At 44.7% G+C, this 26207-nt stretch overlaps 1 long non-coding RNA gene and 1 pseudogene across 1 annotated transcript; one reads left to right on the top strand and one right to left on the bottom strand.

Annotated features, from left to right (window-relative positions):
- Positions 1-13066: 13066 nt before the first annotated feature.
- On the bottom strand, positions 13067-19434 carry LOC123169039 (uncharacterized). Its single transcript, XR_006484618.1, has 3 exons — positions 19254-19434; positions 13558-13627; positions 13067-13382 (listed from the first exon to the last, which is right to left on the bottom strand). It is a non-coding gene; the product is annotated as an uncharacterized lncRNA (long non-coding RNA).
- LOC123169038 (probable leucine-rich repeat receptor-like protein kinase At1g35710) lies at positions 15547-19235 on the top strand (annotated as a pseudogene).
- Positions 19435-26207: the final 6773 nt, after the last annotated feature.

The raw sequence follows: 26207 nt of genomic DNA, 5'->3' as shown, positions 1-26207 counted from the left end.
AGTTTTTGTGTGCCACGTAGGACTAAACTGATGTGTGGGCATTCATCCGGTCGCCCACACGTCCTTTTTCACCAGACGAGGGGCTGGTGTGTGGGCGTTTAGCAATTCGCCACGCACCAGTTTTTACGCACGCAAAGGGGGCTGGTGTGTGGGCGTTTATCACTTCGCCCACACGCCCGTCTCCTCGCCCACACCCAAAGCTGGCAGTTGCCATGTGCAACTGCCCTAGCTTTGCTTGTAAGCAGATGGCAACTCTCTTTTACCCGAGTTGCCATGTGTTTTTGCATGGTACATGGCAACTGCCCTAGCGTGCACGTAAGCAGATGGCAACTCTTTCTCTTTACATGGCAACTGCCCTAGCGTGCTTGTGAGCACATTGCAACTCTCTCTTTTACCCGAACATGTTTTTTTGCCATGCCTTTTTATAGTGCTACATGGCAACTGTCTAGTGTTAGTCGGTGGCAACTCCTAAAGTTTTGAAATTATGGCAACTGCAGTAGACCAGACCATACATGGCAACTGTAGTTGTCCGACATGGCAACCGAAGTTCGGCGACATGGCAACTGCAGTTAAACGAATATGGACGAGGGTCTGAACCATGGCAACAGCGGGACGCACGGTGACTGTCACGCGGGGCGTGCGGGACCACGAGGTACGAGGCCTGATGTACGAGGCGTGTGGGCGTTATCTATTTCGCCCACACGCATGCGTGTGAGAGGGATTGGGAGGGAAAAAAGGTGTGTGGGCATTACTTGTTTTGCCCACACGTAGATGTGTGGGCTGTTCCTCTTTTACACCACACAAAATATGTGGGCAGACTTCCTAACGCCCAAACGTGTGCACTTATCGTTGTCCAATTTTTATTATTTCTGGTGTTCATCGTACTCCCATGATTTAAGATGAATAGACCGGAAGTTTTCCCAAAAAAATCATATCACAAGAAAAAGATTACACTCTCTCTCTCATAAACTTATGGTGTGTTTGGTTGGGCATTAGGGTTGCAACAGATCCGTTCTGCACCCTATAACACGTCCCCCGCATTTGGTAGACAACCACTCATTCCCTCGAACCAAATATTCGGCCTAGATGTGAAATGTGCCTGTAGCAACTATCGGAGGAATCACATCGTTTCTCGTGTGGGCTCTCACCTTCCCAACTCACTCACCCCATAAACCCCATCTCGTCTCTCCCTTAGTCTGACAAAAGGAGATTACCACCCTCGTCCTTGGATCCCTAATTAAATTCATGCTCCAGTCAACTCATCTAAAAGTTCAAACTCAAGACGTGCGATTTATGTAGGCTGCAGAATTCTTTTTTTAATACTGCGTTGGTAGTGTCTTGAACTTAAGACCTCCTATCTCAGATATCATATTGAATTCACGCTCTAGCCAACTCATTTAAAAGTCCGAACTAATGAAGAGAGACGGGCAATATATTTCAACACCCTCTCTCTCCTCTTAAAGTTCTGGTGGTGCCACACCGCAATTTCGGCCTAAGGTTGGGCCGTCACCGCTCTCGTCCCTGCCCCTTCACAGATCTGACGGAGGAGACGAGTGGCGGCAGGACAAGGCACAAGCTATTGAGACTTCTAGTGGAGCTGGCGGTGGTGTTGAGCCGATGCTCGCCAGCAGCGGTGTTGAGACGATGCTCCCAGCGGCTCTCCTTCCATGAATGTGAAGGGAGGGGACGATGCAAAAATACACGTAGATCACGCCGCTAGCCGTGTGCTGCTATGAGCAATCGCATTGGATGTCTGTGCGCACTTGAGCAGTTTTCTAGATGTTATGTGCTGCTTGAGCAATTTTTCACATGTCGTGCTCGAGCCGTGTGTGGCGCTATCAGCCATGCAGGATTAGGATGGACCTGAGGTCAATGAGAAATTTTTAAATGTGTGTGCTACTTGAGCAGCGATGGATTGTTGCAGATTGGAAACTATAGCTCCAGATGTGTTCGAAACTGATCTATATTTCTTGCTCAAATTGACCCATGCAAGGTAATCTCACCATTCACATAGAAGAGGGTGATTTGGATTGAATTCGTCATCTTTCGTTCCCGAACTAAACACAAAACCGAACCGCTCCATTTCAATTTTTTTAACTCATACCAAACTTAGGAATGGAAGCGACTCATTCTACTGGAATAGAACCATGCATGACATTCCATTCCACTTCGTTATCAAACCAAACACACCCTTCAAGAAGGGGTGCACAGTACCCTAGGGGTGACTGACCTCAACCATTTTAGCAGGTTCCTGCGTCTGCGATGGCCAGGGTTCCAGCCATGACCGGCGTTCCGATAGACGAACCCCGAGCAACTCTTAGTTCTGAGCTCTACTGGTATCACACCGATATGGGCCTTTTTCCCTCCTCTACGGCGATCTGGTCGCGTTGTTGGAGGAGTGTCGCTGGTCTTGGTGTGGCTCGGCCCTCCTGGTGGCGTCGTTGCCCATTGCTCGCCGTGTCTTCTTGAAGTGCTCTGTTCCTATGGCTATTGTCTGCGGCCTGCTCCTCATGTGCGAGTTGCAATTTGTGGCCTCGGGTGTGCTCGAGTGGTTGCCCTGTTTTCTTGCTGGCTCTGGCGAGAGCAGCTCCGCTTTGCCTTCGGCGTGTCGATGGCGAGCTCCTTCCTTGGCGCAATCCCGTCTAGCCCTGTTAGGTCTTCAAGTTGTAATGTTTTTATTCTCTGATCGTAGATTTTAGCCTCATCGGTGCCTTGTATCTGCTGCCTGGGGTTGCATCCCGTTTTCCTTTTTATCTTCGGTTGTATGGTGTGCTCTTGTAATCCTGGCCGATTGATGGCTTTGTTAATTCAAAGCCGGGTAAAGATCGAGCCCTACTCGGGCTCGGTTCGATCCTTTCATCTGAAAAATTAGCATTATATTGGAGATGGTAGCAGGACTAGCTTCTTGAGAGATAATTCAGCCGGGGACTCCTCCCTCCGCGACCGTGTGCCAGGAATCTTAATATAGCGTCTGGGGAAAAATAGAACCATGCAACATGAAGTCGATGGTGATAAGTGAAGTGTTACGATTGTGGAGCGCCTAGCCACCCTGTTTTTTTTTTTTTGAGGGGTTGGCACCCCGGTCAAGCGCTCAACATTTGGGGCATACCCGGTCAAGCAGGACTACCTTGGTCTATCTCACAAGTACATAGTGGCCAATTTTTTTTGTGATGTGGCACATCTTGAAGAAGTGGAATCAGGGGTCTTTGGTGGTGAAATACAAGCGTAACGTGAGATGGACCAATTAGAGCGATAATCCAAGTCTGAGCCTGGGGTCATCTACACCCGATGAACAATAAATTTGAAAATAACAGTAAAAATTCAAAAAAGACTGCCTTTTTTGGCATCGAAGATGCCAAGGTGCACGAGAAGCGTGCAAATTCTTGTGGTGTTGGGACATTCGAGGAGGTAGCAAAAGAAATCGTGCCCAAATAGTGTTATTTTTTAAAGTTTGTTTCACAGCCAAAATTTGTTTTCTTTTTCATGACCTCCTCAGATGTCCAAACTACACTAAATTTTGCACGCACATCGCACATTCGAGCATATTTTCATGGCAAAAGAAATCAGATTTTTTTATTTTTTCATATTTAATTAGATTTTACTGTTCATGCCTGGTTGCAGATGATCCTGGGCACCAAATTGCCGCGTCCCAATTAGAGCATAGTAACACCCCAATTTCGCTTCTGGATTTCTCCTCTGCGGGATTTAGCTCCCACCTTTTTCATTTGGAGTTCATTGGATTTTCATTGAATCTTAGTGCCATATGGTTGTGAATTGGCTAAGCCTCTCCCCAGAACACCATAGTCATGGACCTCAACATCCCTTGTCACTGAAAATCCTAATCACAGGCTCTTATCTCTATCTCTAAAACCCTAATTCCAAATAATGCCAGGATTAAACCCTAATTTCCCATTTACAAAGGGACCCTCATTTCTTTGTTCCAAATGATCCCAAAATATCCATGGGTAGTCTCCTACACCTATGAACCTCGTGTATGTGAAACTATTGTCACGTCATATGCAATATTTTGCAACTAAAATTAATTCCTTTTCCTGGCTTCTGGAGATATTAAACCCTTGAAAATACCCCAGATCCTGTCAAAATGCCATATAAATTTGGAGATGCTCCTTACACTTGATATGACCTGTGGTAGCAAGATCAAATCAGTCCTAATGGTAGAGGCCCCACATGTAATTATATTTCCCATATTCCAATTTACCCACAGTACAAAGCAACCCTTATTTTTGTTGCTTTTTAAATCGTCCAAAACTTCATGAGCTAACCCGTGGTACGTAGACACCAGACCTTCAATAATATGTGGTGGTCTAGTTCAAAATTTGGTGGCTATAATCTATTCAACTTCCTGCTCAAATTGCAAAATATGATCAAAAGTAATTTTCCACTCATCCAAATCCTTTGAAACTATTTCTACGGTACTATGTTTTACTCTCAATAATCAACCTGGCAGATGCTCAGCTCCAGGAGAATTTGTCTCGACCGGTAAAAAAAGGTAACAAAATTAATCAAATAATGAATGCCAACTGATGAAGTGCTCCACTGTCTAATCCTGTGCACCAACCTTCCTATTGCATAATTATACGCACATAGAACCAATTTGGCACAGTTTCACTAGACTGATTGAGCACAGTGAGCTCTTAATGCCACTGCATGTAGCTCACGCGGTGACGGCGTCGGTGGCAAGCCAAATCCCTGGTCACCCCCAACGTGGCCGCCGGTCCCCTACCTCTGCAGCGCGCCGTCTGTGCACGCCCCTTGACAGCTATACGCTCCTACACTCCTCACCCTCCGCAGTCCTCCCTTGTGCTCCGGTCGCGTGCTCGGACCCGGCAGAAAACTCCGCCCGGCTGCCCATGTGCGCCACTGCTCGGCCGACGGTCTGCTTCCGCCGTCAGGTCGACGCAGCAGCGCACAGCCTCCGTGTGTCATTGCTTACCTCATCATCCTCTCAGGCCCCGGCTCCTACACAGCCGCCGGCAATCACGCGCCCGAGCGCAATCATTCATGGCGCCTCTCGGCGTCCGTCTATTTAAGCCGTTCCCGAGAACTCCCGCTTGGTCCATCCTTCTCATCTCCCCTCTATAAACCTACTATCGCGATAAATCGGCCGCTAGTGCCCTTCTCCTCCATCTCCTGCGAGATCACCGCCGCCGAGTTGCTCGACCGTGGCGAGCCCCTCGCGCCTCCCCTCTTTGATTAATCCCTCCAGAATGATAAAATAGACACGTATGAGCTTCCCAAACCTTCCTTTGCCCCGCGGGACGACCGGATCGTCGGCATCGTCAACGGATGACGAGCTCCTCCACGGGAGCCAAAGTCGCCGTCGCCTCAGTCCAGGCCGACTACCGGGTCCTAGTTGGGTGAGGCAAAACCTCCGTAGCACTCCTTTCTCCTCGTCGCGGCGAACGGTGGCCGTGATCGCCGGCAATATCTCTCGGCGCCTCTAAATGACGTCATGAGCGTGAGGTGGAAGACGACGACCATTTGCCGCGGCATGTGGGACCGGGTGGGACCTGTCAGTCCGCCTCTCTTTTATTTCAAAATGGGATATTTTAAGGTTCTTTTATATTTCACTCGAGCATCTACAACCAACCCATCGTACCGGCCTCAAACTTCCGGGCGGGCTGCCCGACGCAAAAACTATACCTAACCGGACCTCATAATCCGGCTCAAACGCCCGAACTAACCGACACTTCCCATACATGGCCCATATTTGGGGCGAATAAGGGAACGCCCAAACGCGTCCGCCACCTAGGACTGACCATAAGGACCCACGTGGTCACAAACAGAGATCGTTGGTCCAACAGACGCCTCATCCGGTCCTCGCTGCAGACACATACATGGAGCCGTGTGGCGTCGCTCTGGCGTGCTACTTGCTATTTAAGTTGGACGGCGGCAACCCAACCCTAGCCCGTCCCATTCCTCCCATCTCCCTCTCACCCTTACCGCCAGCTTCCATCCGCTCACTGTAGCCGCTAGCCATGGCCCGACAGAGGTCACCACATATGCCATGTTGACGCCAGAGCGCCAGTTGCAGCTGCTGGAGGAGATACGGGTCTGCACGCTGCTCGTTTCGCTGTCGGCTTTCTGCCAGAATCGCAAGAGCCGAAGGAGGAGGAGGTGAAGCCAGAGGAAGAGGACACTGCCATGCAGGAGGAGGAGCTGGAGCCGGCGGAGGCGGGCGTGTTCGAGGAGGAGCCAAAGGAGGCGGCCGCGGCAGATCCATCGTCCGCGAGCTTCGACATGGCCAACACCATGGCATAGTTCAAGGGGCCCAAGCGGACGAGCTGGCGGAGCAGCAGGCCCTACTCGAGTCCTTTGAGTAGGAGCACGAGGTGGAGGCGAACCGCCCGCATCCTCCTCCAGGGGAAGGCAGAGATTGATGAGCTCTTCGCCGAGTTCGAGGAGGAGGATGAGGGCAAGTAGCTGGTGCGCCCGGCCACCAATGACCATGAGGCCGACGGCTCAAGCACCAATAGCGTCAATATCTCCGACGATGAGGACGCGTACTTTAGTAGTTGATAGAAGTAGTTTAGTAGATCATGTCGTTGCATGGGTTATATGAAAATGGTAATCAGATATGTCTAGTTTGGTTGTTTGCGATGAAATTTGGGCTATGCGTAATCACCGTCCGCGGATGCGTCTAGATGTGTCCGTGGGTGTTTGGCAACTCAAATTAGATATGTGTGGTTGTAGATACTCTAATCTATATTGTTTTAGGTTTTCCGCTCAAGAAATTGTAGTCCATGTCTCCAACGTCGTCGGCAGCCCATGTCTCCTAGGCCCAGCAACGTCCTGTTCTGAAGAGAATCAGGAGCTGGCCCATTGCAATAGACTAATTCTTGTTTATTCGCAGAATAGTGTGAAGGACCTGAATGCACTAATTCTTTTAAGAAAGGTCCCTGGCACTAGGACCGCAATAACTTTTCCTTCACTGATCCGATTGAGGTGACTCTAGCACCACGTTGATCCTTTTCTGAGCCTGATGGAGTGCAACCCTTTTCATCCATGTTGTAAGTTTCTAAATTATCACTTGTACGCATGTTATCCGCTTAGGCATTTCTGATGTTTCCGAGCCAGCCGACAACCACCATCTTTTCCAAGCGATCTTCATGTGAAGCAAGTCAATCAAGTATCATATGCCCAAATCATTGCTCATTATTAATTTGCATAATGTTCGTCTTGATATATATGTTTCATGTGTTTATGATTCATATGTTTGCCTGTCATATGTGGTTGTTCATATGCTTGCATGCGTGCTTGCTATGAGTATTTTAGATGTTGCATATATGAACATTGAATGGGATGTGAAGTATCTGCTCCCGAGCTCAAATGCTCCTTGATGAACTGTAAAATAAATAAAAAGTAAAAATAAATAAAAATCTGCTTTTTGTGGTAAATTTTGACAAATGTGTTTGGGTGCTTGCAAAATTTGACAAATGTTCCGTCTTAGATTCACCACAATTCTGGCTGGTTGATCAGGGTTTTTGTGGCAATACGAACAAACGTCCTTCCAAGCAGGATGTGTCGAACATTGAACAACATGTCCTTACAATTTTTATTATTATTTTGCTGTGAGACACCGGTTTGGTCTAGTTTTCTAGTTCTTGCATCGCACTTATGACATCGCATGCAGCCATGCATGTCACATAGGAGTACATCGTTGGTTTCTAGTTCATATGCAGAAACGTTGTTGACGTTGCATGCATGCTCGTTTGACAGAGTTTGAAGTATAGACACGTCACACAAGCTAAGGACAGGGCTAGCATAGTACTCCGCGGGGGTCGACGTCAAAGGAAGAGTGACCACCAAGAACAATAAATCACAGCCATGGCGTGCGAATCTTCTGGATCACAGACTAAGAGAAGTATCACATGTGCCAAAACTTGTTACATGTGCAATCATACAAGCCGTTAAATAACATGTAGGAGCTACTGAAGTACTTTCAAATCATAGACTTATATACAGCCATATAGACCGATAAATGCAATGAAGTGAGCTACCGGATCTCCTTGATATCAGCAATAGACGCGAGCAGCTATACATGCCCATAAATGTACTGAAGACATCTATTGAAAGGCGTCCACGTCAACAATTCTTGGCGTATAAATTTAGGTGCATTCCTACGCTCTTATGTGTAGTTCCTCTACTGATAATGGACATAGATCATCCATATATCCAAGAAGTAGAGTCCATAAATGAGTTGTGTAGGGATGAGAGGCATCAAGGATAATTCTACGGCAACTAATGAGATGAGTGGGAGCAATTTGGTCCATCAACCTCTTGCGAAGAAGCCAGATGGGCCTGCCCTATATATGTCATCAACCGTGTTATTGCTGACTCGCACGTGCTAATGACAATTTGCCTCATGGCATCCTTCCATGCCCTTGATATGGTGTGACTTTGTAGTTTTGTAGCCATTTCAACATACTGGTGTTTGGCAACTCGAATTAGATACATGTGGTTGTAGATACTCTAATCTATACTGTTTTAGGTTTTCCACTGAAGAAAGTGTAGTCCACGTCTCCAACGTCGTCTGCATCTCATGTCTCCTCGGCCCAGCAACGTCCTGTTATGGAGAGAATCAGCCCGAGCCGGCCCATTGCAATAGACTAATTCTTGTTCATTTACAGAATGAGAGTGGATTTTCAGGACCCGGGTATCTAGGCACCCCCTTATCAGCACCGTTGGTACAGATTCCAGCGTTTAGGGATATGTGCAGTGTACTGTAGCAAACAACTGATTAGCAGACATACTGGTTGTGAACCGAGGGAATCTGAGAGGATTTCAAATGGAGCTGGACGTGACATGTCGGCTAGTAGTAAAGAAAAGAAGTAAACGTGCTGTCCACATCTCTCCTTTCCTCTCAGACTGTCACACGTGCAACACATCTCTCCATTCTATATTACTATTCTGCCTCTCACGGCATCTCTTTCTTTCTTTTCTCTCTAACGCATAACACCTCTCTCTCTCTTCCAGAAGAAACATCCTAAAAACCATCTCTCTCTCCTCGCTTTTTCAAAACATCCTAAAAATCTAATTCCAGAAAAATGCTTAATAGCAAACTTACTCTCTTTCTCTGTCCTCACCTTTCTCTTTCTTGCATGGTACCTCTCAGGAAGAAGAAAGAATGATTGAGGCAGAAAAGGAAACATGGTGTAATAGATAATTGTTGCTCCAAGCAAGAATAAAAAATTATGACCTGCATGCACTGCCCTGTGAGCTGTCATTTCAAGGTCCCCATCCAGGCCTACCTTTGCCAGAGCCTGCTATGCATGCCGCAGCCTACGACCAACCCTGTCCATCACTGTCGAAAAGGTGCTTAATTAAATGTCGCCTCGCTAATGGCCTGCTACCGCTGTGCCCCTGCACAAATCTCGAAACGGTTGGACGCGCCAGATAAGAGGGTGCCGGGGCTCCCGGGTGTCATCACACCTTTCCCTTTAAAGAATAGTGTGCAGGACCTGAATGCAATAATTATTTTAAGAAAGGTCCCTGGCACTAGGACCGCAATAACTTTTTGTTCATTGATCCGATTGAGGTGACTCTAGGACCAAGTTGATCCTTTTCTGAGCCTGATGGAGTGCAACCCTTTTCATCCATGTTGTAAGTTTTTAAATTATAACTTGTACGCATGTTATCCGTTTAGGCATTTCTGAAACATACTTTCTGATATTCCCGATCCAGCCGACAACAACCATCTTTTCCAAGCGATCTTCATGCAAAGCAAGTCAATCAGCTATCATATGCCCAAATCATTGCTCATTATTAACTTGCGTAATGTTCATCTTGATCTATATGTTTCATGTGTGTATGATTCATATGCTTGCATGTGTGCTTGCTATGAGTACTTTAGATGTTGCATATATGAACATTGAATGGGACGTGAAGTATCTGCTCCCGAGCTCAAATGCTCTCTGATGAACTGTAAAATAAATAAAAAGTAAAAAAAATAAAAAATTTGCTTTTTTGTAGTAAAATTTGACAAATGTGTTTGGGTGCTTGCGAAATTTTATCATGAAATGACATTCGTGGAAGCGTGGCTAAAAAATCGATGCTCTAAAAGTGCTATTTTAAAAGTATTTTGGAGTGTTGAATTTTTTTTGCTACGACTTCCATGAATGTAATTTCGTGCTAAAATTTGTGAAGCACACAACATATTTGTCAAAGTTTACCAAAGAAATTCACAAAATTTTGAAACATAATTTCTCATATTCCTGATCCAACCAGCAACCATCCATCTTTTCTAGTGATCTTCATCCGAGGCAAGCCAATCAACTGTTGTGTGCCCCATAGCATTGCTCATGATTTACTTGTGTAATGTTCGTCTTGACCTATATGTTACATGTGTGTATGATTCATATGCTTGCATGTCATATGTGGTTGTTCGTATGCTTGCTATGAGTACTTTAGATGTTGCACGTACGAAAATTGAATGTGATGATTCACCCTAAACAATGACTAAACTTGTTAAAGTAACAAGATGCAAACCTAAGAACAATGGTCCACGAGACCTTAAGCATATGGTCCATGTGACCTTAAACGGATGAGGCCCCATTCCGCACATTGGTTCTGCCATCACAAAGTTGGTTGGCGACCTTATTTACTTGGTATTCATTGATCCCCAAGCTCGAGATGGCGCATAAGTCACCCGAGTTGGTTTAGCTAGTTTATTTACTTTACTTGTATTTGTTGTGCCCCTTCCCGCTGATCGGTTCTACTATCATAGGGTCTTGGCTAAAGTGCGTACATCATGGACACCATCCATCGTTGATCACTACAATCAAGTCATTTACGTTTGATTGGCTCGTGTGTCAGGGTGGACACCGTCCGGGCCGGTCCGGTCCCGGTCCGAGCCGTCGTTTGGACCGGCCGGCGGCGGCCCGGGCCGGACCGGACCGAGCAGCACAACGGTCCTGATTTCTCCTACACTGCTCCTCCACTACTCCTATTGCGCAGGTTCAGGTCGCCGCCGGGATTCTTGGTCCGCTCGGTCGGCTCGGTCAAAAACAGGACCGGACCGAAGCTTTGTCGGGCCTGATTCTTGAGCTCGGACCGAGTGATTATTTTACCAGGCCCGGACCGTTCGGTCCGGTCCTTAGCTGGCCGCGAGCCGGGCCAAAAGCCCGCTCGCCACGTCCAGCCTGAGTCGTGTGTCATTTTGTTTAGCCGGTGTGTTCAAATTGTGAATATGAAGTTAGAATACAGAGCCGGTGATGTGCAGTCCATGGTACCCTTTCTCTGCCAATGTTGTCTCAGCTTCATTGGTCACGGGGGACCATCTCTTTCCTTTTGGAAATTAACGTATCTACCATCCTAGTCTCACCTTCATAGGGTGTGTCTAATAAACAACCGTCTGATTTTTATTTTGGTCTTGCATCGTTTTTCTAAGCCAATTGTAATGTGCCAGCTGTACTACACCTGCCCTGCTCTGATGGCCCCTAAAAACTTACAACGGGTTTGGGCTTTGGACGTTGAAGAAACTGAACCGAACAACAGGCTAGGAGATGGATGGTGCATGGAGCAACATAAAGAGGTACCACATGACACATTTGGTAAGCAATCCAAAAAATTCAAAAAGAGGCCCCTATGTAAAAAGCTCTGGCTCTTCCGCTTCTAGCTCAAATGTGATGCAAAACAAAAACAAAAAAAAAACAGAAAAAACATGTACGTGATAAGAAGAAAATAACAAATGCAACAAATACAAAGTTACGATGAAGATGACGCAGGACAAAATAACAAAGTGTTCTACGAGAAAACAAAATTACTTCATCTGTTTTTACTTTTTACTTCAGCAAGACAAAGAACGACTAAACAAGGACTGAAGGGGTTGCACTTAAGATTAGTTATCCATCAGAAAAAGCGTGAGCAATATCAAGATAATGAACATGCATGAACGGAACTCAAGAATGATTAAATATACAAGGAAATGGTAACTGAAGGTTAAGGTATAAAAAACAAAGATAACCGAGGACAGAAAGAATGAGAGTGAAAAACAAAAATGAAGGGGTAATATCTACAAAATGTCGATGATTTCCTGCGTGCTCAATGTGTTTCTTGCGTGCTCAATATCTGTGTGCTCAACAAAAATGAAGGGGTAATATCGACAAACTGTGCCAAAATGTCAATGATTTCTTGCGTGCTCAATATCTGAAGACTGATGAGAACTAGCACAACAATAAAATCTAAAGAACTAAGGGCTGAATGACACTTACTAATGGAGATATCTACAAAATGTCGATGATTTCTTGCATGCTCAATGTGTTTTATCTGTTTTTAGAGATTTGTTCACACTTTTTTCACTCAATTTGGCTGCAGTGCGCCCACAAGCCTTTTCTATCTAATACCTCCGTTCACAAATATAAGATGTTTTGGATATTTCAGTATGGACTACATACGAACTGAAATGAGTGAACACACACACTAAAACATGTGTCTATATACATCCGATTCACAAAAAAAGTTAGAGCATCTTACATTTGTGAACAGAGGGGTAATATTTTTGTAGACGTTTCTCACTACTAGAACATGGAAAATGCAGCTATCCCTAACGTTCAGTTTTCATCATTTTTTTCCCATAAAACATTTCTCTGCAAAAAATGGACAGTACCTTGTTGCTTCCCTGAACAAGTGATAGTACCTTATTATTTCCTGAAGAAAACTGATAATACCTTGTTCTTTCCTGAATAATTGAGAGATACTCAAACACTGAGGGTTATTCACTCAATAAAAGAAAGAATAAGCGCCGGGTGTATGCGGGAAACCAAAGATGGAGCAAACAGCTACTAAGAAATGTATGTAATCATCGCTAAGGATACATGCATATCACAAAACAAGCTTTAGAAGTAAACTTGTGCCACTGACAAAAGCCACTAAACAAAAATCAGAGAAAAGAAACGGAAATATCTGGGGAAACTAAAGGGAGTAGGAAGATGGACATATAATGAAGGACTTTCTACTTACCTAACTCATGCTTGGGCCAAAAGGAATAAAGAAAAGAAAATGAAAAGATAACAAAGAAGATAATATCATCTGAAAGGCTGAACGATGAGTAAAACTCATGAATGATAAATAGAACAATGATGCCTGCTCTCTGAACATTGACTGGTGAGTCAACTATTATAAGAAAATGACTGATAATAATAAACATTGATTGAACAATAGACTAAGAACAATCATCTCGAGCTCATTGCCGACCTTTGTCTTGCATGTTATTAACACATCCGCTCCAACCTCAAGTCCAGTCCTCGTAAGAAACTTCTTCCGTCCATGCTTGAAGAAGATCCGACCATCGGGTGCAGTGTTGTACTCGGTCCTAGTGAAGCTCTTTTTGCCCAAGCTTAAATGAGTGAATCAACTACAGACTAAAATAAGTGACTCAACCACAAGACAGATGTTGGGATACTGATCAACTAAATGAAACAAGACTGAAATCATAAAAACTGAAGCACAGCTGCCTGGAGCCGCCCCAAGGGGAATCATCTCAGGTAACAAAGGCCAGCAGAATTTAGCTCGATTGAGAAACAGAATAAGGCTTACTTGTGTCCTTGCTATATTCTACTTGGCAGAGAAGAACTCAAGAAAAAATGTGATCACCTTCCTGCAAAGACTGAATTTAAATTGAGAAGTCTTAGAAAATACACAACAAAAATACACCTGAACCCAGCAGGATGAAACCTCAGTGAATGAATAATTCTGATAATTGATCATGCACTGGATATACTAAGAAAACAATTATAATGCACAAACTAAAAAAAATTAAACTGATAGCTTACTTAATTAATAGGTTCAAACTGGCTCCTAACCACACACATGAGTCTGAAAAAGATACATCAGTGTTGTTATTCTTTCAGGAATGAATAGCATGGGTGCTGCCTATGTGACACCCTAATTAAGTGTCCATGACTAAAATGAAAAACAGAAAAAGACACATACTGAAACCTGAAAATGACACCTACTGTGGACTGAAGAAAATGACACCTACTGGAAACAGAAACTGACGCCGCTCTTTGTTAAGAAACTGAAACCTGAAGAACTTGGGTACGAATACCACACTACTAAAACTTAAACCTGAAACTGAATACTTGGGAATCCTGAAGTTGGTTACAAATACTACACTTGGGTCTTGATGCCAATGTATAGCTAAGATGAACTTCCAGCATCAGTTTTCAGAAAAAAGAGACACTGGAGACAGCAAAAAAGAAGACTGAAGAAACACTAGAATGAACTGAAGATATTACTGATGCTCTCTGAACATTGACTGATGAATCAACTATCTGAACATTGACTGATACTAATGAACATGCTACAGAATTTAGACTAACAAAAGATGTGACGACGATCTGAACAATTACTAAAACTGAAATACTGAAACTGAAGAGAGAACACACACTGATCAACTAAATGAAACATTAATGAAATGAGAGCCAAAGATTTTGGAGGCTGCATTTCAGAATGACTGAAAAAATGAACAAATGAAAGCTGAAAGACTGAAAATAAAGAAAAGACCCAACACTGAACAACAATGAAATAGTACACTGATTAATGAAGTACACTCATAACTGAAAAAAAACTGTTTGAAGGCTGATATATAACAAAAATCTCAGGACTGGATGACTAAAGAATGAGAAACATACTGAACATTTACTAAACTGATGGATTCCCATTTACTAAACTGATGAATTGCGTGGATGGGTGCCTGCAAAAAAAATTCCGGAGCGTTCCTGATGAACTAAGCTATCACAAACATTCCTGGCCAAAACAACCAACTAACTGAACGACACCTGCGACGAGCTCTATGACCGGCGACCATGACGATGAACTGAATCGAACGCGGGGAGAGGCATATCACATCGAGCAACACAGGACAAATTGGGCAGAGCGATAACAGCACGGAGACGGGGGGGAAATAACTTGCGCCCCACCGCGCCGGCGACTACTACCTCGCACACCAACGGGCGCTTGCTGGTGGCGAGCACGACAGGAGAGCTCCGCCGAGCTCCTCTCCAGACCAACATCTCCCGTACCTGCAGCGGTCCTGTGAAGCACGCCTCCCGCATTCAAGCGCTCCTTGCCGGGCACCCGCCGCACGCCACCGGCAATAAAAAAAGGGACAGGACGACCTGGTACGTGGGGACTGAGGACAAACCAACGCGCAGAGATTCGTGTGAATCCGACGACAGAAAAACGGCCTGAGCCGAATTTAAAAACAGACACCTGAAAATAGTAAAACTGTAATTATAAACCACCTAATTAACTATAAATCGTTGCTAACGCGCTCATAGTGAAACGAAAGGGATGACAACAACACGCTCAATTGATTATAAGCCATTTCTAACACAAACTAGAATAATCACTCCAAGACTTTATTTTATTCTCTTGAGTGCGGTACATGGGAACACATGCCCGAGACGTTGGCAACTACTACTATTTTTTTTATTCAATCACACAGGAAAACGCGCTGGATGTTCCTACCTAATCATGAAGTCAGCCAAGCCGTGGATGCTCCGGAGCAGCGGTGGCCTTTCTCTCACCCCTCTACCACATAGTACCACCGACAGAACTTGTTGAATCCATGGCTACTCGTGCCTCAGGGTGTCCATGGCTCCATCTCCTCGCCATCCTGTTTCTTCTCCCTTCCATGTTCGGTGAGGCAAAGGCCGCAGCACGGCGAGGCACTTGGTTCACAGCCCAGACAGCAGCGCTGCTCCGATGGAAATCCAGCCTGACAAGCATCAGCAGCGGTTCAGCCTTGAGCACCTGGAGCCCCGGCGTCCACCCCTGCAACTGGACGGGCATCACCTGCCGCTGTGCAGCTCAAGGCCCGTCCATCACTGGGGTCTCCCTCCGAGGAGCTGGACTCGCCGGGCGGCTGGACGTGCTCAACTTGCAGCCGCTGTCCTTGCTCACCAGCCTTGACATCAGCAACAACTTCCACCTCTCAGGAGGGATTCCACCGACCGTCGGCATGCTCCCCATGCTTTCCATGCTGAACTTCTCCGGTAACCAGCTCACCGGAGGCATACCTCCGGCCATCGGAGAGCTGGGGAGCCTCACCGTGATGGACCTCTCCTTCAATGGCCTCTCAGGTACCATTCCTGCAAACATTGGCAGGCTTCAGTCCTTGCAAAGTCTCCGGTTATACCATAACAACTTAACCGGAATTATTCCTCCTTCCCTCACCAACCTAACTTTGCTCAGAGATTTAAGTCTGTTCACAAACCATCTTACTGGTTCGATCCCCATAGAGCTAGGGAGACTCACGGCTTTGGAAGAGCTAGATTTAGCTGATAATTATCTGACCGGTACTATTCCGAGCAGCATTGGAAACCTTACTAAACTAGGCTACTTAGGACTATCCCAAAACTTACTTCTTGGTTCCATTCCTCACGAATTCACACACCTTAATAATCTTACCGTGCTCATGATATCACAAAATCAATTCACGTCCACTATCCCTGCAGCAATCACAAACTTAACCAAGTTGCAACTGCTAGGAGCCAGCAGGAGCAACTTAAGTGGCCACATTCCTGAACAAATAGGATCACTCACTGATCTTCGTGAGGTCTACCTTTTCGGTAATAAACTTACCGGGAGCATTCCTCTGAGTCTCGGAAATTTGACGATGCTCACATATCTGTACCTTTACGAGAACAACTTGTCTGGGTCCATTCCTTATGTGCTAGGGAATCTTGCAAACCTTCAGGAGCTTAGCCTCTCCTCCAATGCTTTAGATGGTGATCTGCCATCTAGCATAGGAAACATGACTTCTCTCACCTCCCTTCGCCTTCAAAACAATAGCTTTTCTGGCACAATCCCGGCTGAGCTAGGCAATCTAGGGAATTTAGTGAATCTTTACCTCTACTTCAACAAGTTCTCTGGCTCAGTCCCTCCAAGCTTTGGAAACTTCAGGGAAATGACAGATTTGAGGCTGTCAGGCAATAGACTGTCTGGACCTTTGCCTCACACATTTTCAAACCTCACCAATTTAGTGGACATTGAGTTGAGTTACAACAATCTCAGCGGACAGGTGCCTGACTTATGCCAGGGCAAAAAACTCCAATGGTTTTCCGCAACTACCAACCAATTTAGTGGATCCTTTCCAGGAAGTTTCAAGGACTGCAGCTCCTTAGTCATCCTCGACATCATGTACAATCAGATGGATGGAGATATAGCACAACAGCTTGGGGTGTACCCACATCTGAAATTTGTTGGGTTAACTTCAAACAAACTGCACGGTCAGCTTTCAACAGATTGGGGTTCATGCGGTAACTTGACAGAACTGCGTTTAGGAGGAAACATGATTACTGGTCATATACCTCCTGAGCTCACAAAGCTAACCAAACTCAGAAAACTCGACCTCCATTTGAATAGGTTGACAGGGGAGATACCTCCTGAAATTGGCAAACTAGTCAACCTATATTTGCTAGACTTAAGCCAAAATGATCTATCTGGAAGCATTCCTCAAAACATTGGTCAAATGGATGTTCTTGAGGTTCTCGACCTGTCAAGCAATCAACTAGATGGAAGAATACCAGAAGAAGTTGGGAAATGTGCGAGACTACAGTCCATGAAACTGAACAACAACAGCTTAAACGGCAGCCTTCCTGGTTCCATAGGCAAACTGATTCGCCTACAGACAACACTTGATGTCAGCCATAACAACCTAGATGGTGCCATTCCTCCAGAAATAGGAAATCTAGATATGTTGGTAAGCATAAACCTCTCCCACAATCAATTCAGTGGAAGCATTCCTGCCACGGTAGCAGGACTCCGAAGCATGTCCGTATTTGATGTGTCCTACAACAGATTACAAGGCACAGTTCCGGGAAGGATCCATAATTCCTCGGCAGAATGGTTTGTTCACAATAGAGGTCTCTGCGGGGAGCTGGCTGGCCTTCCGTCTTGTCATTCTTCTGCTGCAAATCATCAGAAAAAGGACCACATCCTCATGTTAAAAGTGGGTGTCCCTGTTTTTGTGGCTATTACTTGTATAGCTGCATGCATCTTCTTCGTTTTGATTTTGAGGAAGAAATCCTCTTCTAGAGAAAGTGCCATTGTAAAGAGAGGGGACCTCTTCTCCATATGGAACTTCGATGGTAAAATAGCTTTTGAGGATATCATCAATGCAACGGATAATTTTGATGAAAAACATTGCATTGGAGAGGGGGGGGTTTGGTAATGTCTACAAGGTGGATCTCCCAGATGGACAAGTGGTTGCAGTGAAGAAGCTTCATCCTATTGAGGAAGGGATGCATGATGAGCAATGCTTTCGTCGTGAGATTGAAGTACTAACAAAAGTCCGTCAGCGCAGCATTGTCAAGCTGTATGGATTCTGTTCCCATACGCAGTACAGGTTCCTGGTTTGCCAATACATAGAAAGGGGGAGTCTAGCCTCAATCCTGAACAACAATGACCAAGCAATCCAAGTTGATTGGCAGAAAAGAGCAATTCTCATCAAGGATGTTGTGCAAGCTATTTCCTACCTACACCATGGCTGTGATCCACCTATAATCCATCGGGACATAACGAGTAGCAACATTTTGCTAGATTCTGAATACAAGGCCTTTGTCTCGGACTTTGGCACGGCAAGGATATTGAAGCCCGATTCATCGAACTGGACCGCGCTGGCGGGGACATACGGCTACATCGCACCTGGTAATCAAACTACCCCAGTGAAAACTGTTGGTTAATTGTAGCTCCTTCAAAAACAATCCCTTGTAACTATGCTGCCTTGCTTGATGCAGAACTTTCTTACACGCCCTTGGTCACGGAGAAATGCGATGTCTACAGCCTCGGCGTTGTGATGCTGGAGGTGCTGATGGGGAAGCATCCAGGAGAATTACTAAACAGACCTGCAGCTGCGCAAGAACAAGACATGATACTTCAAGAGCATCTCGACCGCCGTCTTCCCACGCCCAAGACCGACGAGGCGCAGGATATCAATCGGCTAATATCGGTGGCGTTTCAGTGCCTACAAGATTCCCCTCATGAGAGGCCAGACACGCAGCAGATCCATCGAGCTCTCGGTGTATGAATGGATCCTGATTCCCTGAGTTGCATAAATTGTGGTCACATACTAGTACAGTAGTACTGCACTGAACATGCTCGGCCGAGCGAATCTTCAAGTCTTGATGATTAATAAGCTGTAAATCAGGTAGGCACGACGAGCAAAAGATTGATGCATTGCATTGTTATATGGTCGGAATCAAGAATGAATTCCCTAGCAAGCTCACCTTATAACGACCTGGGATCTTCGCCCAGGACTCGCGGCAGCTCAGGACGCATCCCTTTCCAATTAGCAATGGCTTGTCTTGGCTCTCCCCTTATTCTCTCATCTCCGGCCGGCGAATCACCCATCGACGGCGGCACTTTGCTTCTTTTTATCTCCGACGGCAGGCGGCGGCGGGGGTAGGGAAGAACAGACAGCCGCAGAGCATTTTGATGGGCCTTGGAGGACAGAAATACAAAGCCCATTGTTCACAGCCCTTGTTATCCAAGGTCAGCCCAATACGGAATTCAGCAGGGAGCCCACTATACCTGGCCATGGGAAGCCCGGCCCAGACGGCCCGACCCGACCTGACCTTGCCCATGGGCCTGGCCTGTGCCAAGATTTTGAGCCCGATGGCTGGGCCGGGCCTGGCTCCGGCCTGTCGTATTTGCAGTTTAAGGAGGAGGCCTGGCCCGAGGCCCGACGAGCTTTTTGACTGATGGCCCGGCTTGGGCCTGATTTTTAGGCCTGACGATAGGGCCGGGCCAAGCTCGCGCCTAGGTTTTCTGTGTCGGGCTTTGGTAGGCCCGGCCCGGCCTGACGGATGGCCAGGTATACTCCCCACGGGAGCGTCGCCTGCAGCGAGCCAGTACTGGGCTGGTCCAGTAACAACGTGACATCATCACGCATGTCTTTTTCAACTTTATCTATATTTTAAAAATATTAAATACATATATTATAAAAAATAAATTACTTGATTTTTCAAAAAGTGTTCACAACACATTAAGAAGATGTAAATGCAGTGTATACAAATATTCGCACAATTTATAAAAACTATATTGTATCATACATAAAATGTTCATTACATTTAGAATACATCCATTTCATACCAAATGTTGTAAAGAATTTAAAAATGCTTATCCAATGTACAAAAATTTCGAGTAGTTAAAATTATACCATACTCAAAAGTGTGTATTAAAATTAACTTTACCATGTATTGGATTTTTTTCAAAATAAGTATTTAAAAAAATGTTAATCGTGTATTTTAAAAATCCTTAAAAAATGTTATAGATGTATACAAAAATGTACGTGTATGAATAAAAGTATACTTCAAAAATATATTTAAATAATGTTAATCTTGTATTTTAAAACTGTTAAACATCTATAGAAAATGTTATTGATGTATACGAAAAATGTACAACGTGTAAGAAAAATGCTATAGATAAAAGTTTTGCAAGCTTCACCACTTGTGGCTATATATACTAGATCGGCAACGCGCCTTGGCGCGAGGGTGCCAGTCCCAACGATACGGTCAAGCGGTGAAAGATCAAGCGGCATGCTACATTTGTACGAAGGCAAATTTAGCACATGTAACAAGATAACCGATTATCAGGTTCAGGGGTAGGAAGAAACACTCACTCTGTACCAAAAGAGTAGCATCACCGAGTTCAACGCGGTCATGAGATCATAAAAGCTAACCCTTCCCAAGCAAGGCAGCATCCAATAGTGGCAATGGAGCCAATAGAACTACAAAGCCATAGTTAGGCATACAACAGATAACTTGGTTCAAATGCCTCCATGAGTGCCATTCCATTTGAGATGCAACGCTAAAAATGACCAAAAAAATATCAGTGACATCTGTCCTACTTCCAGATGCCTCTATTTTGTGCCCATCAAATTTGGCAAAATTTCTCATAACTCTTAAATATATCACTTTACATATGAAAACTAATACATGCACACATATGTAATGAAATTGAACTTGACTAATGCAACAACAGAGTGAAAGTCTCATGAATATGAGAAGAAATGTTACAAATGTTGCATCCTTTTGACACAACCAATCCAAAGTGACTATTTCTATGGGCATTTTTTCACAAGCTCTATTCAAATTATGTGTTTGATGAATATCAATGGCTCATGCATCCCTGTATCCCGCGACTCCTCGGCCAGCCGATTAAGATCTCACGCATGGGATCAAAAGTAACACGAATCTACAAAAACACACCGGCAGCCGCTCTTGCGAATTTGCAAATGACCCCTCAGCCAAAGCAGACCTTTGCTAAACTATCAATTTCTCAATCTGGATCTTGTCCAATCGCTCCAAGGCGGCGGCCCGGGCGAATTCCTTCCACAACAGCTGCACTTAGCCGACCTCCGCGTTCTTCTGCCTCAAACTGCCGCACGTCTCCTTTTGATGGCCGCGGCGAGATCCACCATGTTTGGCCTACCTCCGCGCACGGCCGCCGTCTTGCCGGTTCCTGACGCCAATTCTACCGCAGGCCGCAACCAGCGCACCATCTGCTGCTCCCTCGCATCCAGCGTTTGCTCCTTGCCCTGACGACGTGCGCCTGCTACACTTGTGTGAGCTGTGTAGCAACAAGGACCATGTCTCTGGTTGTTTTTGTTCCAGCTTAACGTATCTAGCACCTGCAGATTGTAGCTTATGAGCTCATTGCAATTGTTCTTTATTGAATGTGTGTGTTGTTTCAGAGTATATACTGTAAACTGTATATCGTTGGTGAGTATTGATCAGAACTCGGAATGTGAATGTATCTAGTACTTACGGGTTGCAAGCTTGTGAGTTCAGACAAGTGAATGTAGCTTGTTGTGAATGCAAAAATTCAGAAATAAACAAATTTATTATTGCCTAGTGCTTGGTGGTTCGAGGTGTTCTGCAGTACATGACGTAATACAGATGAACCAGGGCATAATCTCAGCTGCTGCTTCAGCATTCCTTGTGACTCTGCATTCCTACTTTTCTTTCACATATTCACAAACAAGAACATGGTGCTCTTGCTGTAAGCTTCCAAAGCTGGAAGCTTAGAAACAAGAAGTGAATGTAAAGGTGTTGGTGACTGCAAAATTCTGAACAAAATCATTGTTTAATTACTTTTGGAGAAAAATATTGTCGAGGTTGATATGGGTTTGGAAACTGAGTTGCTCCTTGCGTGATTCCTATGCTACTGACAAACTTATACACCTGATATATACTACAGGTGGTACTAATTAAGCAACTAGCAGCCAAAAAAATTGATGAATTAATTATATGGTGAATTATACTGTTATACAACTGACTAAAGGGACCAGTCACAGGCTGACAGTTTCTTGCGCTTGTATTACTCCTTCGTGATAGTTATTTATCATTTATATGAGAAAAAACAAAGCATGCTTCAGGTTTATGTTAACATAATGTAACATGGTGCTATTGCTTGTTGCTACACTCCACTCAATACACATAAGATCACTCAGAATCGAGCTTACCCAGTAGGAAACAGAGGAAACAGGGGATCAGGTATGCATGTATCAAGAAGAACAGAGGCATACACCATGGGGAACAACACTGACCTCAGGGAAGCTCCAGAGGATGCCCCCACGCGATCATGAACCGATCTGCGACAGCGTGGCCAGCTTTGGCGAACTCCAGACTTCTATAGATTTGTCGACCTGTGCATGACTGCCAAAAATCGTTACTTTTTTTTAGATATTATGATCCCAAAGTCTCTAACTGCAGACTTATTTAGTATAATCTTACCGTCATCTACAATACACATTCTGACCAGGATGCAAACCTAGAGCAACATAGAAACACGAAATAAATATACTAAAAGATTAAATTAATGGGGATAAATAAATCAATGAAAAACAAAAGATGAACACTGATTTTATCTAAATCTTTGCTACCAGTATAATCTTACCGTCATCTACAATACACATTCTGACCAGGATGCAAACCTAGAGCAGCATAGAAACACGAAATAAATATAGTAAAAGATTAAATTAATGGGGATAAATAAATCAATGAAAAACAAAAGATGAACACTGATTTTATCTAAATCTTTGCTACGAGGCGTCTTCAAAGGACTGCTTACTATTTTATCAAATTCCAAGGCTCTAACATCAGCAAGTTTGAGACCGTAGATGATATATTCTAATGGTTTTTGAATTTCGCATAACAATTAACCCTACACATTCCAACCCTTTCGAAGAACTCGGTACTCAAACCATTTTCATGAATTGCACAAAAGCATCATTTAGTTACAGCTATTTCCTTTTCACCTAAACCTATAACATCAAGAAACATGACAAGATTTTTATTTCTAAAATGACATCAAGCAACATGCATATACTTTTATGTGAAAATTGACTGAATATATATTTGCATATTACAGGCCACAGGCCACACGCCACAAGCACTAGTAGAAAACTGGGCTTTGGTCATAGGGCAATATTCACATTAGTCCCGGTTCAGTCATGAACCGGGACTAATGTGAGCATTGGTCCCGGTTCGTGCGGCCAGGGGCCTGCCGGGCCTCGTGGGGGCATTGGTCCCGGTTCGTCCGGACCCTTTGGTCCCGGTTGGTGGGACAAACCGGGACCAATGGGCCACGCTCCTGGCCCACTACCCTTTAGTCCCGGTTCATACCACAAACCGGGACTAAAGGGCTGGTCCTAGTTGCGGCCAGTGTTTAGTCCCACCTCGCCAACCGAAGGGCGCTCACACCAGTTTATAAGCCCGTCCCTCTATGCCTTGTTGAGCTTCTCTTAAAGTGAAAATAGATGCCCTTATACAGGGAATTTCACCTAAATTCATAGTAAATTTGAAATTTACTATGAATTTAGATTTAATTTTCTCTATAAGCGCATCTATGTTCATTTTTTTATATTTATAAAATAAATAAACCTTAATAAAATAAATAAAACTAAATAAACCTTAATAAAATAAAATAAAATAAAATAAACTATAGTAACTACAATAAATAAACCTTAATAAATTAAGTAAAAATAGCAGCAGTAAAATAAATAAAAATAGCAGCAGTAAAATAAATAAAAATAAAATAATTAAAGTAAAATACATAAGTAATTAGAAATAAAATAAATAAGTTTTTTTGTTGTAAGTAGAAACAAAACAAAACAAATAAAGCAAAAGAGAAAAAAAACACGAGCCATCAACTCCATAACCGCCATATCTGGGATAGAGAAGGGCGATCCCTTGGAGTGGGATTCACATACAGTTGGCCGTAACATCTACCATTCGAGCCTAGCAGGTGGAACTCGGATCTGTCAACAGTGTCAAATCGGCAAATAGCAGGCGGAGGAGAAGCCACCGATGTCATGTGTAGATCCCTTCTAGGTCTTGCGGATCGTGCTATTACAGCAATTTGGTTGGTTGATCCCAAAAAAAAGGAATTTGGTTGGTTTTCTTGAAGCCCTAGCTTGTTGTGCCGTCCTATTCTCTCAATGCAATTTAGCAAATGCTACTACAGTACAGTAAAGGGCACAAAGAAAAAGCACGCAGTGAAGGAAAATACCTCCATATCAGAGCTGCTACTTATCTTGTTGGTTATCAGGATGTGGATATGTAGAATTTTCTCTAGCCACGGCAACAGACATGCATTCATCGAGGGGGTTCACTACAGAACAAAATAAATGCTGACGTTAGTTGTTGAGGGTACGTTTGACATCCCTGAGAGACTAGATAATGAAAAGATGAATCGTCAAACCTGGATGAACAAAGACGCTACCAAGTGGATGAATCTGATGGCCTGTCCTCCCTTGAAGATCATGCGCCCTCCCTTGAAGGCGCCACCAGGGCCATGGACGCCTCATACACCGCCGCCAACGTGTTGTAGTGATGAGGTATCGTGCAGGATCTGACACAGGATCACCTTCAGGCAAGATGAATAGGTCTTCAGGGGCACGACGGCAGCGGTGGCGCCATGGCCGGGACTGGTGACGACGGCGGCGGCGAGCGAGCGGGAGGGTGGCGGCGGCTGCGTGCAAGTGGGAGGCCGTGGGATCACCACTCATTGTGCTCGACATATCACTACAAGAAACCTGTTAATCCATGACGGATTTCTAATGACATTTTTGGAAACTCTCATCGATGACCTGGTAAAACCCCACAAGCCCGGTGAAAGCCCGCTAAAGCCCGTCTAACCGTTCCCGCATAAAAACTTCACCCTAAATTCCCTCCTCGGCCCCTCCTTGGCCCCTGCATCGTGTCCCACAGCACGTCGCCACCCCTCGTCCCTCCCACAGCTCGTAAACCTTAATAAAATAAAATAAAATAAACTATAGTAACTACAATAAATAAACCTTAATAAATTAAGTAAAAATAGCAGCAGTAAAATAAATAAAAATAGCAGCAGTAAAATAAATAAAAATAGCAGCAGTAAAATAAATAAAAATAAAATAATTAAAGTAAAATACATAAGTAATTAGAAATAAAATAAATAAGTTTTTTGTTGTAAGTAGAAACAAAACAAAACAAATAAAGCAAAAGAGAAAAAAAATAGAGGAAAAAAATTATGCCACCTACTGGGCCACCACGGCCTGAATACGACTAGAAACCCATCCATGGGCCAGGATTCAGGCCCGCAGAAGGCCCAGTAGGCCCCACAGGCAAAGAGAACAGTTAGGCCCGAAAGCCTGCAGTTGAGAGGAGTTCGAGAGGGTGGGCGCAGCAGCGCTTATAAACCACTCTCGAGCTCTCTCAACTAGCGAGGTGGGAATAAACTTTTGACGCGGGGCAGCACAAGGCCTTTGGTCCCGGTTGGTGCCACCAACCGGGACTAAAGGGGGCATTGGTCCCGGTTCGTGGCACCAACCGGGACCAAAGGCCTTTAGTCCCGGTTGGTGCCACCAACCGGGACCAATGAGTTCCCTATATATACCCCATCGCCACAGCAGAGCACTCCAGAGTGCTCTATTTTTTCTCGCCGGCGAGGGGAGGGCATTTGGGTGCTCTAGCTCACCTCCTATGCACATGAGGTGTTCGATGAAATGTCTGAGCCACACTAGTTAATCTTTGTCCTCTCGAAACTCGACCTCCGAGCTCCATTTTCCCCGAGATTTGTCTAGGTTTAGCGGTCCGTCACGTCCCGTCCCCATCTTCACCGCCGTTGATCGCCCGTGCCGATCTCGTCGCCAGCACCACCGTGGTGAGCCTCTTGTTCTTATCTTCTTTCTGAAAGGA

The sequence above is a fragment of the Triticum aestivum genome, chromosome 7D, assembly GCF_018294505.1.
Source record: "Triticum aestivum cultivar Chinese Spring chromosome 7D, IWGSC CS RefSeq v2.1, whole genome shotgun sequence".
Classification (NCBI taxonomy): Eukaryota; Viridiplantae; Streptophyta; class Magnoliopsida; order Poales; family Poaceae; genus Triticum; species Triticum aestivum.
Note: the sequence above shows the minus strand (reverse complement) of the source record. Positions and strands in the feature narration are given on the sequence as shown.